The following is a 12,853-nucleotide window of genomic DNA, read 5'->3' as shown; positions in this document are numbered from 1 at the left end:
TTGGATGAATAAAGCAAGTAAAAAGTGTGTTAGATAAAAATTCATTTCAATTCGCTAATCGGGCTAATATGAATCAGGTGAATCGAGTTCTGCTTTTGGAAACTGGGTTAAGAAGGGGTGCACCGTTCCTGGAGGTACTGCAATACCAGGTCAATGCGTGGAGTGGACAGAGCAAGCTCTTTTTCCATCTCCCTGTTCTAAAAATCCATTTAATATATGGTCCCCAGATAGGGGACGTATCAGATATTAAACTGATAAGAACAGATACTACACTTGATCTTAGCCAAAAGGCCGAGAAGCGATAACCAGAATTGGTTTGGGCCTCGAGTGGCACCCTGGCCTATGCCGGACACATCTTAGGGAGAGAGAGCGAGAGGGAGACAAACCCACGCCTACACAAGACATTTTGTCACCCAAGCCAACCCTTGAAAAGGCTGCTTTGCAGAGCAAAAACAAGAAGAATGGTGCGTTTTGCAGCCGCCGCCCACTGCAATGAATCTGAATAACTCCTCCTTTAGGGCGCAAGCAACTCCCCTCCCCCTTGCAGTCTTTCCAATTCACGATACAAAAAGACGGACAGGACAGGTTGCCTGACTTTCCGTCACTGCCACCCTTTGCCATCCTTACCCGTAGAAAGCCCTTTCATCATCCCCAAACCCTAATCTTTTCCCTTTCCTTCCCAGCCCCCAAACCCTGCCCTCTGTACCTTTCTCACCACCCGCTTCCCTTCTCCTGTCATCCCCCTACCACCCGGGAAAAAAAGAGATTGCCCCCTCCTTCCACTAGCCCACCCTCCCACCCAAAGAACAACTTCTTCTGCGCAGCTTGTTTTCTAGGCAGCAGCGCTATTGTGATGTCATCGGGGGGCATTGTGACAAGCCGCCAGTGTTCCGTCTCTTCATGTTGTGCACTGTTCAAACCGAAAATACATCAACAGGCAGGCTACAGAAAAGCTTTCTAACAAAGGTTAGAGAGGGGCTTTCTCAGAGGGCTTTTTACAGTTTGTCTATTCCCAATTAGCCGGTTTAGTATACTTAATGAAAGTACTAATTCTTTCATAGGCCGCCCATTCTTAGTATTTGACGTTCAGGTAACAACAGGTAACTTTATTTGGAGTGGAAGCAGAGAGATAACACCAGATGCCAATTGTAGATCCTCTCACACCTGTGGTCACTGCAGCATCTGACTCCACTTTGTCCAAAAGGGATCTATTCCATTCAATTACACATGATCTAGATTAGACTGACAACAAGATACTGCACGGGACATAGCAGAGTTGGTGAAGTTGAGTGGTGATGAGTTTGCTATTTGGATGAATAAAGCAAGTAAAAAGTGTGTTAGATAAAAATTCATTTCAATTCGCTAATCGGGCTAATATGAATCAGGTGAATCGAGTTCTGCTTTTGGAAACTGGGTTAAGAAGGGGTGCACCGTTCCTGGAGGTACTGCAATACCAGGTCAATGCGTGGAGTGGACAGAGCAAGCTCTTTTTCCATCTCCCTGTTCTAAAAATCCATTTAATATATGGTCCCCAGATAGGGGACGTATCAGATATTAAACTGATAAGAACAGATACTACACTTGATCTTAGCCAAAAGGCCGAGAAGCGATAACCAGAATTGGTTTGGGCCTCGAGTGGCACCCTGGCCTATGCCGGACACATCTTAGGGAGAGAGAGCGAGAGGGAGACAAACCCACGCCTACACAAGACATTTTGTCACCCAAGCCAACCCTTGAAAAGGCTGCTTTGCAGAGCAAAAACAAGAAGAATGGTGCGTTTTGCAGCCGCCGCCCACTGCAATGAATCTGAATAACTCCTCCTTTAGGGCGCAAGCAACTCCCCTCCCCCTTGCAGTCTTTCCAATTCACGATACAAAAAGACGGACAGGACAGGTTGCCTGACTTTCCGTCACTGCCACCCTTTGCCATCCTTACCCGTAGAAAGCCCTTTCATCATCCCCAAACCCTAATCTTTTCCCTTTCCTTCCCAGCCCCCAAACCCTGCCCTCTGTACCTTTCTCACCACCCGCTTCCCTTCTCCTGTCATCCCCCTACCACCCGGGAAAAAAAGAGATTGCCCCCTCCTTCCACTAGCCCACCCTCCCACCCAAAGAACAACTTCTTCTGCGCAGCTTGTTTTCTAGGCAGCAGCGCTATTGTGATGTCATCGGGGGGCATTGTGACAAGCCGCCAGTGTTCCGTCTCTTCATGTTGTGCACTGTTCAAACCGAAAATACATCAACAGGCAGGCTACAGAAAAGCTTACTAACAAAGGTTAGAGAGGGGCTTTCTCAGAGGGCTTTTTACAGTTTGTCTATTCCCAATTAGCCGGTTTAGTATACTTAATGAAAGTACTAATTCTTTCATAGGCCGCCCATTCTTAGTATTTGACGTTCAGGTAACAACAGGTAACTTTATTTGGAGTGGAAGCAGAGAGATAACACCAGATGCCAATTGTAGATCCTCTCACACCTGTGGTCACTGCAGCATCTGACTCCACTTTGTCCAAAAGGGATCTATTCCATTCAATTACACATGATCTAGATTAGACTGACAACAAGATACTGCACGGGACATAGCAGAGTTGGTGAAGTTGAGTGGTGATGAGTTTGCTATTTGGATGAATAAAGCAAGTAAAAAGTGTGTTAGATAAAAATTCATTTCAATTCGCTAATCGGGCTAATATGAATCAGGTGAATCGAGTTCTGCTTTTGGAAACTGGGTTAAGAAGGGGTGCACCGTTCCTGGAGGTACTGCAATACCAGGTCAATGCGTGGAGTGGACAGAGCAAGCTCTTTTTCCATCTCCCTGTTCTAAAAATCCATTTAATATATGGTCCCCAGATAGGGGACGTATCAGATATTAAACTGATAAGAACAGATACTACACTTGATCTTAGCCAAAAGGCCGAGAAGCGATAACCAGAATTGGTTTGGGCCTCGAGTGGCACCCTGGCCTATGCCGGACACATCTTAGGGAGAGAGAGCGAGAGGGAGACAAACCCACGCCTACACAAGACATTTTGTCACCCAAGCCAACCCTTGAAAAGGCTGCTTTGCAGAGCAAAAACAAGAAGAATGGTGCGTTTTGCAGCCGCCGCCCACTGCAATGAATCTGAATAACTCCTCCTTTAGGGCGCAAGCAACTCCCCTCCCCCTTGCAGTCTTTCCAATTCACGATACAAAAAGACGGACAGGACAGGTTGCCTGACTTTCCGTCACTGCCACCCTTTGCCATCCTTACCCGTAGAAAGCCCTTTCATCATCCCCAAACCCTAATCTTTTCCCTTTCCTTCCCAGCCCCCAAACCCTGCCCTCTGTACCTTTCTCACCACCCCGCTTCCCTTCTCCTGTCATCCCCCTACCACCCGGGAAAAAAAGAGATTGCCCCCTCCTTCCACTAGCCCACCCTCCCACCCAAAGAACAACTTCTTCTGCGCAGCTTGTTTTCTAGGCAGCAGCGCTATTGTGATGTCATCGGGGGGCATTGTGACAAGCCGCCAGTGTTCCGTCTCTTCATGTTGTGCACTGTTCAAACCGAAAATACATCAACAGGCAGGCTACAGAAAAGCTTACTAACAAAGGTTAGAGAGGGGCTTTCTCAGAGGGCTTTTTACAGTTTGTCTATTCCCAATTAGCCGGTTTAGTATACTTAATGAAAGTACTAATTCTTTCATAGGCCGCCCATTCTTAGTATTTGACGTTCAGGTAACAACAGGTAACTTTATTTGGAGTGGAAGCAGAGAGATAACACCAGATGCCAATTGTAGATCCTCTCACACCTGTGGTCACTGCAGCATCTGACTCCACTTTGTCCAAAAGGGATCTATTCCATTCAATTACACATGATCTAGATTAGACTGACAACAAGATACTGCACGGGACATAGCAGAGTTGGTGAAGTTGAGTGGTGATGAGTTTGCTATTTGGATGAATAAAGCAAGTAAAAAGTGTGTTAGATAAAAATTCATTTCAATTCGCTAATCGGGCTAATATGAATCAGGTGAATCGAGTTCTGCTTTTGGAAACTGGGTTAAGAAGGGGTGCACCGTTCCTGGAGGTACTGCAATACCAGGTCAATGCGTGGAGTGGACAGAGCAAGCTCTTTTTCCATCTCCCTGTTCTAAAAATCCATTTAATATATGGTCCCCAGATAGGGGACGTATCAGATATTAAACTGATAAGAACAGATACTACACTTGATCTTAGCCAAAAGGCCGAGAAGCGATAACCAGAATTGGTTTGGGCCTCGAGTGGCACCCTGGCCTATGCCGGACACATCTTAGGGAGAGAGAGCGAGAGGGAGACAAACCCACGCCTACACAAGACATTTTGTCACCCAAGCCAACCCTTGAAAAGGCTGCTTTGCAGAGCAAAAACAAGAAGAATGGTGCGTTTTGCAGCCGCCGCCCACTGCAATGAATCTGAATAACTCCTCCTTTAGGGCGCAAGCAACTCCCCTCCCCCTTGCAGTCTTTCCAATTCACGATACAAAAAGACGGACAGGACAGGTTGCCTGACTTTCCGTCACTGCCACCCTTTGCCATCCTTACCCGTAGAAAGCCCTTTCATCATCCCCAAACCCTAATCTTTTCCCTTTCCTTCCCAGCCCCCAAACCCTGCCCTCTGTACCTTTCTCACCACCCGCTTCCCTTCTCCTGTCATCCCCCTACCACCCGGGAAAAAAAGAGATTGCCCCCTCCTTCCACTAGCCCACCCTCCCACCCAAAGAACAACTTCTTCTGCGCAGCTTGTTTTCTAGGCAGCAGCGCTATTGTGATGTCATCGGGGGGCATTGTGACAAGCCGCCAGTGTTCCGTCTCTTCATGTTGTGCACTGTTCAAACCGAAAATACATCAACAGGCAGGCTACAGAAAAGCTTACTAACAAAGGTTAGAGAGGGGCTTTCTCAGAGGGCTTTTTACAGTTTGTCTATTCCCAATTAGCCGGTTTAGTATACTTAATGAAAGTACTAATTCTTTCATAGGCCGCCCATTCTTAGTATTTGACGTTCAGGTAACAACAGGTAACTTTATTTGGAGTGGAAGCAGAGAGATAACACCAGATGCCAATTGTAGATCCTCTCACACCTGTGGTCACTGCAGCATCTGACTCCACTTTGTCCAAAAGGGATCTATTCCATTCAATTACACATGATCTAGATTAGACTGACAACAAGATACTGCACGGGACATAGCAGAGTTGGTGAAGTTGAGTGGTGATGAGTTTGCTATTTGGATGAATAAAGCAAGTAAAAAGTGTGTTAGATAAAAATTCATTTCAATTCGCTAATCGAGCTAATATGAATCAGGTGAATCGAGTTCTGCTTTTGGAAACTGGGTTAAGAAGGGGTGCACCGTTCCTGGAGGTACTGCAATACCAGGTCAATGCGTGGAGTGGACAGAGCAAGCTCTTTTTCCATCTCCCTGTTCTAAAAATCCATTTAATATATGGTCCCCAGATAGGGGACGTATCAGATATTAAACTGATAAGAACAGATACTACACTTGATCTTAGCCAAAAGGCCGAGAAGCGATAACCAGAATTGGTTTGGGCCTCGAGTGGCACCCTGGCCTATGCCGGACACATCTTAGGGAGAGAGAGCGAGAGGGAGACAAACCCACGCCTACACAAGACATTTTGTCACCCAAGCCAACCCTTGAAAAGGCTGCTTTGCAGAGCAAAAACAAGAAGAATGGTGCGTTTTGCAGCCGCCGCCCACTGCAATGAATCTGAATAACTCCTCCTTTAGGGCGCAAGCAACTCCCCTCCCCCTTGCAGTCTTTCCAATTCACGATACAAAAAGACGGACAGGACAGGTTGCCTGACTTTCCGTCACTGCCACCCTTTGCCATCCTTACCCGTAGAAAGCCCTTTCATCATCCCCAAACCCTAATCTTTTCCCTTTCCTTCCCAGCCCCCAAACCCTGCCCTCTGTACCTTTCTCACCACCCGCTTCCCTTCTCCTGTCATCCCCCTACCACCCGGGAAAAAAAGAGATTGCCCCCTCCTTCCACTAGCCCACCCTCCCACCCAAAGAACAACTTCTTCTGCGCAGCTTGTTTTCTAGGCAGCAGCGCTATTGTGATGTCATCGGGGGGCATTGTGACAAGCCGCCAGTGTTCCGTCTCTTCATGTTGTGCACTGTTCAAACCGAAAATACATCAACAGGCAGGCTACAGAAAAGCTTACTAACAAAGGTTAGAGAGGGGCTTTCTCAGAGGGCTTTTTACAGTTTGTCTATTCCCAATTAGCCGGTTTAGTATACTTAATGAAAGTACTAATTCTTTCATAGGCCGCCCATTCTTAGTATTTGACGTTCAGGTAACAACAGGTAACTTTATTTGGAGTGGAAGCAGAGAGATAACACCAGATGCCAATTGTAGATCCTCTCACACCTGTGGTCACTGCAGCATCTGACTCCACTTTGTCCAAAAGGGATCTATTCCATTCAATTACACATGATCTAGATTAGACTGACAACAAGATACTGCACGGGACATAGCAGAGTTGGTGAAGTTGAGTGGTGATGAGTTTGCTATTTGGATGAATAAAGCAAGTAAAAAGTGTGTTAGATAAAAATTCATTTCAATTCGCTAATCGGGCTAATATGAATCAGGTGAATCGAGTTCTGCTTTTGGAAACTGGGTTAAGAAGGGGTGCACCGTTCCTGGAGGTACTGCAATACCAGGTCAATGCGTGGAGTGGACAGAGCAAGCTCTTTTTCCATCTCCCTGTTCTAAAAATCCATTTAATATATGGTCCCCAGATAGGGGACGTATCAGATATTAAACTGATAAGAACAGATTTTTTGATTTAATGAAGCTTTCCAAAGCACCGCAAAAAATGCATGACCGAAGTCACACCAAAAACAGTGCAAAGGCTAGGATTCGTGTGGACCCCTCCGTGAGGAGAGGGTCCCCAAAAATCAACCCCGTCCCTCCGAGCCAGAAGGCCACAGCAAGGGTCAGGGATCTTCGGTGCTCCCCCAAGCCGAAGCCTGGTTGAGCCTTGTCGTTGCTCCCAGCGTCCACCCAGGCATCTTACCCAAGTGGAGTAGAGAGCTACTAGTTGTTGGTTTCGCAGCCGAAACTGCCCGGACCGTCAACCGGTGTTGGTTTCTCAGCCCAAGGCTAACCGGACCTCCAACCGGGTGTTGGTTTCTCAGCCGAAGCTGACCCGGACCTCCAACCAGGTGTTGGTTTCTCAGCCGAAGCTGACCCGGACCTCCAACCGGGTGTTGGTTTCTCAGCCGAAGCTGACCCGGACCTCCAACCGGGTGTTGGTTTCTCAGCCCAAAGCTGAACGGACCTCCGACCATGATTATAAAAATTTCCCTTCCTAGCCAGAAGGCCGGGATAGAGCAATATGCTCAGAAAGTATGAAAGGGCAAGGTACGGTGTGCTACAGAGCCCAAGGCTTGCCGGGGTCCAAAGCCAGCAAGCTCAGACTCACTCCAGGGTCGTCAATCCTGGGGCACATTGCACCATAGCCCCCACACTTACTCAGTCTAATAGCCTCGATCCTGGTAGGGCCCTGGTTTCCTCTAGATGGATATACTATCCTCCCAAAGTACTAACAAGCGCAACCTTCCAGTGTGCATTGCATCATTGTACTAAGGTGGCCGGAGCCTTAAACCACCTTTTCGAACGATACTACACTTGATCTTAGCCAAAAGGCCGAGAAGCGATAACCAGAATTGGTTTGGACCTCGAGTGGCACCCTGGCCTATGCCGGACACATCTTAGGGAGAGAGAGCGAGAGGGAGACAAACCCACGCCTACACAAGACATTTTGTCACCCAAGCCAACCCTTGAAAAGGCTGCTTTGCAGAGCAAAAACAAGAAGAATGGTGCGTTTTGCAGCCGCCGCCCACTGCAATGAATCTGAATAACTCCTCCTTTAGGGCGCAAGCAACTCCCCTCCCCCTTGCAGTCTTTCCAATTCACGATACAAAAAGACGGACAGGACAGGTTGCCTGACTTTCCGTCACTGCCACCCTTTGCCATCCTTACCCGTAGAAAGCCCTTTCATCATCCCCAAACCCTAATCTTTTCCCTTTCCTTCCCAGCCCCCAAACCCTGCCCTCTGTACCTTTCTCACCACCCGCTTCCCTTCTCCTGTCATCCCCCTACCACCCGGGAAAAAAAGAGATTGCCCCCTCCTTCCACTAGCCCACCCTCCCACCCAAAGAACAACTTCTTCTGCGCAGCTTGTTTTCTAGGCAGCAGCGCTATTGTGATGTCATCGGGGGGCATTGTGACAAGCCGCCAGTGTTCCGTCTCTTCATGTTGTGCACAGTTCAAACGGAAAATACATCAACAGGCAGACTACAGAAAAGCTTACTATCAAAGGTTAGAGGGGGGCTTTCTCAGAGGGCTTTTTACAGTTTTTCTATTCCCAATTAGCCGTTTAAGTGTACTTATTGAAAGTAGTAATTCTTTCATAGGCCGCCCTTTCTTAGTATTTGACGTTCCTTATATTGCGGTATGAGGCTTCGCAGTAGGTTGCAAACATTCATCACCCATGACTGTCCCCAATTGAGCTCAGAAGCTCAATGTCTATCATGACCTCTCTTTTAGAATGTCCAAGAGCAAGCAAACTATTCCTCCAGGAGAGGGCGCCAACAGACTACTAAAGAGATCATCATTACTCAAAGAAAACCCCAAAAACCAATGCATGATAGGAATAAACAGGTAACTTTCTTTGGAGTGGAAGCGGAGAGATCGCACCAGATGCCAATTCTAGATCTTATCACACCTGTGGTCACTGCAGCAGCAGGTGAATCCACTTTGTCCAAAAGGGATCTATTCCATTCAATTGCAAATGATCTAGATAAGACAGAGAACTGCAGCACGGGGACATAGCCGAGTTGGTCAGGTTGAGTGGTGATGAGTTTGCTATTTGGATGAATAAAGAAAGTCAAAAGTGTGAAAGATAAAAAACAAAAGGAGGAAGTGTGAAAAGTGAATGGGCCAAATTGAGGTGCATATGAAGACGTATGCTTTCTTCCAATTCATTAAATCGGGCTAATATGAATCAGGTGAATTGAGTTCTGCTTTTGGAAACTGGGTTAAGAAGGGGTGCACCGTTCCTGGAGGTACTGCAATACCAGGTCAATGCGTGGAGTGGACAGAGCAAGCTCTTTTTCCATCTCCCTGTTCTAAAAATCCATTTAATATATGGTCCCCAGATAGGGGACGTATCAGATATTAAACTGATAAGAACAGATACTACACTTGATCTTAGCCAAAAGGCCGAGAAGCGATAACCAGAATTGGTTTGGGCCTCGAGTGGCACCCTGGCCTATGCCGGACACATCTTAGGGAGAGAGAGCGAGAGGGAGACAAACCCACGCCTACACAAGACATTTTGTCACCCAAGCCAACCCTTGAAAAGGCTGCTTTGCAGAGCAAAAACAAGAAGAATGGTGCGTTTTGCAGCCGCCGCCCACTGCAATGAATCTGAATAACTCCTCCTTTAGGGCGCAAGCAACTCCCCTCCCCCTTGCAGTCTTTCCAATTCACGATACAAAAAGACGGACAGGACAGGTTGCCTGACTTTCCGTCACTGCCACCCTTTGCCATCCTTACCCGTAGAAAGCCCTTTCATCATCCCCAAACCCTAATCTTTTCCCTTTCCTTCCCAGCCCCCAAACCCTGCCCTCTGTACCTTTCTCACCACCCGCTTCCCTTCTCCTGTCATCCCCCTACCACCCGGGAAAAAAAGAGATTGCCCCCTCCTTCCACTAGCCCACCCTCCCACCCAAAGAACAACTTCTTCTGCGCAGCTTGTTTTCTAGGCAGCAGCGCTATTGTGATGTCATCGGGGGGCATTGTGACAAGCCGCCAGTGTTCCGTCTCTTCATGTTGTGCACAGTTCAAACGGAAAATACATCAACAGGCAGACTACAGAAAAGCTTACTATCAAAGGTTAGAGGGGGGCTTTCTCAGAGGGCTTTTTACAGTTTTTCTATTCCCAATTAGCCGTTTAAGTGTACTTATTGAAAGTAGTAATTCTTTCATAGGCCGCCCTTTCTTAGTATTTGACGTTCCTTATATTGCGGTATGAGGCTTCGCAGTAGGTTGCAAACATTCATCACCCATGACTGTCCCCAATTGAGCTCAGAAGCTCAATGTCTATCATGACCTCTCTTTTAGAATGTCCAAGAGCAAGCAAACTATTCCTCCAGGAGAGGGCGCCAACAGACTACTAAAGAGATCATCATTACTCAAAGAAAACCCCAAAAACCAATGCATGATAGGAATAAACAGGTAACTTTCTTTGGAGTGGAAGCGGAGAGATCGCACCAGATGCCAATTCTAGATCTTATCACACCTGTGGTCACTGCAGCAGCAGGTGAATCCACTTTGTCCAAAAGGGATCTATTCCATTCAATTGCAAATGATCTAGATAAGACAGAGAACTGCAGCACGGGGACATAGCCGAGTTGGTCAGGTTGAGTGGTGATGAGTTTGCTATTTGGATGAATAAAGAAAGTCAAAAGTGTGAAAGATAAAAAACAAAAGGAGGAAGTGTGAAAAGTGAATGGGCCAAATTGAGGTGCATATGAAGACGTATGCTTTCTTCCAATTCATTAAATCGGGCTAATATGAATCAGGTGAATTGAGTTCTGCTTTTGGAAACTGGGTTAAGAAGGGGTGCACCGTTCCTGGAGGTACTGCAATACCAGGTCAATGCGTGGAGTGGACAGAGCAAGCTCTTTTTCCATCTCCCTGTTCTAAAAATCCATTTAATATATGGTCCCCAGATAGGGGACGTATCAGATATTAAACTGATAAGAACAGATACTACACTTGATCTTAGCCAAAAGGCCGAGAAGCGATAACCAGAATTGGTTTGGGCCTCGAGTGGCACCCTGGCCTATGCCGGACACATCTTAGGGAGAGAGAGCGAGAGGGAGACAAACCCACGCCTACACAAGACATTTTGTCACCCAAGCCAACCCTTGAAAAGGCTGCTTTGCAGAGCAAAAACAAGAAGAATGGTGCGTTTTGCAGCCGCCGCCCACTGCAATGAATCTGAATAACTCCTCCTTTAGGGCGCAAGCAACTCCCCTCCCCCTTGCAGTCTTTCCAATTCACGATACAAAAAGACGGACAGGACAGGTTGCCTGACTTTCCGTCACTGCCACCCTTTGCCATCCTTACCCGTAGAAAGCCCTTTCATCATCCCCAAACCCTAATCTTTTCCCTTTCCTTCCCAGCCCCCAAACCCTGCCCTCTGTACCTTTCTCACCACCCGCTTCCCTTCTCCTGTCATCCCCCTACCACCCGGGAAAAAAAGAGATTGCCCCCTCCTTCCACTAGCCCACCCTCCCACCCAAAGAACAACTTCTTCTGCGCAGCTTGTTTTCTAGGCAGCAGCGCTATTGTGATGTCATCGGGGGGCATTGTGACAAGCCGCCAGTGTTCCGTCTCTTCATGTTGTGCACAGTTCAAACGGAAAATACATCAACAGGCAGACTACAGAAAAGCTTACTATCAAAGGTTAGAGGGGGGCTTTCTCAGAGGGCTTTTTACAGTTTTTCTATTCCCAATTAGCCGTTTAAGTGTACTTATTGAAAGTAGTAATTCTTTCATAGGCCGCCCTTTCTTAGTATTTGACGTTCCTTATATTGCGGTATGAGGCTTCGCAGTAGGTTGCAAACATTCATCACCCATGACTGTCCCCAATTGAGCTCAGAAGCTCAATGTCTATCATGACCTCTCTTTTAGAATGTCCAAGAGCAAGCAAACTATTCCTCCAGGAGAGGGCGCCAACAGACTACTAAAGAGATCATCATTACTCAAAGAAAACCCCAAAAACCAATGCATGATAGGAATAAACAGGTAACTTTCTTTGGAGTGGAAGCGGAGAGATCGCACCAGATGCCAATTCTAGATCTTATCACACCTGTGGTCACTGCAGCAGCAGGTGAATCCACTTTGTCCAAAAGGGATCTATTCCATTCAATTGCAAATGATCTAGATAAGACAGAGAACTGCAGCACGGGGACATAGCCGAGTTGGTCAGGTTGAGTGGTGATGAGTTTGCTATTTGGATGAATAAAGAAAGTCAAAAGTGTGAAAGATAAAAAACAAAAGGAGGAAGTGTGAAAAGTGAATGGGCCAAATTGAGGTGCATATGAAGACGTATGCTTTCTTCCAATTCATTAAATCGGGCTAATATGAATCAGGTGAATTGAGTTCTGCTTTTGGAAACTGGGTTAAGAAGGGGTGCACCGTTCCTGGAGGTACTGCAATACCAGGTCAATGCGTGGAGTGGACAGAGCAAGCTCTTTTTCCATCTCCCTGTTCTAAAAATCCATTTAATATATGGTCCCCAGATAGGGGACGTATCAGATATTAAACTGATAAGAACAGATACTACACTTGATCTTAGCCAAAAGGCCGAGAAGCGATAACCAGAATTGGTTTGGGCCTCGAGTGGCACCCTGGCCTATGCCGGACACATCTTAGGGAGAGAGAGCGAGAGGGAGACAAACCCACGCCTACACAAGACATTTTGTCACCCAAGCCAACCCTTGAAAAGGCTGCTTTGCAGAGCAAAAACAAGAAGAATGGTGCGTTTTGCAGCCGCCGCCCACTGCAATGAATCTGAATAACTCCTCCTTTAGGGCGCAAGCAACTCCCCTCCCCCTTGCAGTCTTTCCAATTCACGATACAAAAAGACGGACAGGACAGGTTGCCTGACTTTCCGTCACTGCCACCCTTTGCCATCCTTACCCGTAGAAAGCCCTTTCATCATCCCCAAACCCTAATCTTTTCCCTTTCCTTCCCAGCCCCCAAACCCTGCCCTCTGTACCTTTCTCACCACCCGCTTCCCTTCTC

At 47.1% G+C, this 12,853-nt stretch overlaps 9 non-coding genes and 1 pseudogene across 9 annotated transcripts; all 10 read right to left on the bottom strand.

The window, feature by feature from the left end:
- Window positions 1–112: 112 nt before the first annotated feature.
- Window positions 113–303, bottom strand: LOC142268538 (U2 spliceosomal RNA). The gene has a single exon (XR_012734199.1). It is a non-coding gene; the product is annotated as a U2 spliceosomal RNA (small nuclear RNA).
- A 1,117-nt stretch (window positions 304–1,420) lies between these two features.
- LOC142268537 (U2 spliceosomal RNA) lies at window positions 1,421–1,611 on the bottom strand. Its single transcript, XR_012734198.1, has one exon. It is a non-coding gene; the product is annotated as a U2 spliceosomal RNA (small nuclear RNA).
- Window positions 1,612–2,728: 1,117 nt separating this feature from the next.
- LOC142268536 (U2 spliceosomal RNA) lies at window positions 2,729–2,919 on the bottom strand. The gene has a single exon (XR_012734197.1). It is a non-coding gene; the product is annotated as a U2 spliceosomal RNA (small nuclear RNA).
- Window positions 2,920–4,037: 1,118 nt separating this feature from the next.
- LOC142268534 (U2 spliceosomal RNA) lies at window positions 4,038–4,228 on the bottom strand. The gene has a single exon (XR_012734196.1). It is a non-coding gene; the product is annotated as a U2 spliceosomal RNA (small nuclear RNA).
- A 1,117-nt stretch (window positions 4,229–5,345) lies between these two features.
- On the bottom strand, window positions 5,346–5,536 carry LOC142268532 (U2 spliceosomal RNA). The gene has a single exon (XR_012734194.1). It is a non-coding gene; the product is annotated as a U2 spliceosomal RNA (small nuclear RNA).
- Window positions 5,537–6,653: 1,117 nt separating this feature from the next.
- Window positions 6,654–6,851, bottom strand: LOC142268510 (U2 spliceosomal RNA). Its single transcript, XR_012734181.1, has one exon. It is a non-coding gene; the product is annotated as a U2 spliceosomal RNA (small nuclear RNA).
- A 697-nt stretch (window positions 6,852–7,548) lies between these two features.
- LOC142268521 (U2 spliceosomal RNA) lies at window positions 7,549–7,690 on the bottom strand (annotated as a pseudogene).
- Window positions 7,691–9,077: 1,387 nt separating this feature from the next.
- LOC142268531 (U2 spliceosomal RNA) lies at window positions 9,078–9,268 on the bottom strand. The gene has a single exon (XR_012734193.1). It is a non-coding gene; the product is annotated as a U2 spliceosomal RNA (small nuclear RNA).
- A 1,387-nt stretch (window positions 9,269–10,655) lies between these two features.
- LOC142268530 (U2 spliceosomal RNA) lies at window positions 10,656–10,846 on the bottom strand. Its single transcript, XR_012734192.1, has one exon. It is a non-coding gene; the product is annotated as a U2 spliceosomal RNA (small nuclear RNA).
- A 1,387-nt stretch (window positions 10,847–12,233) lies between these two features.
- Window positions 12,234–12,424, bottom strand: LOC142268529 (U2 spliceosomal RNA). The gene has a single exon (XR_012734191.1). It is a non-coding gene; the product is annotated as a U2 spliceosomal RNA (small nuclear RNA).
- Window positions 12,425–12,853: the final 429 nt, after the last annotated feature.

The sequence above is a fragment of the Anomaloglossus baeobatrachus genome, unplaced genomic scaffold (assembly GCF_048569485.1).
Source record: "Anomaloglossus baeobatrachus isolate aAnoBae1 unplaced genomic scaffold, aAnoBae1.hap1 Scaffold_3056, whole genome shotgun sequence".
Taxonomy (NCBI): domain Eukaryota; kingdom Metazoa; phylum Chordata; class Amphibia; order Anura; family Aromobatidae; genus Anomaloglossus; species Anomaloglossus baeobatrachus.
The sequence above is the reverse complement of the archived record's forward strand: the minus strand, read 5'-3'. Positions and strand labels throughout refer to the sequence as shown.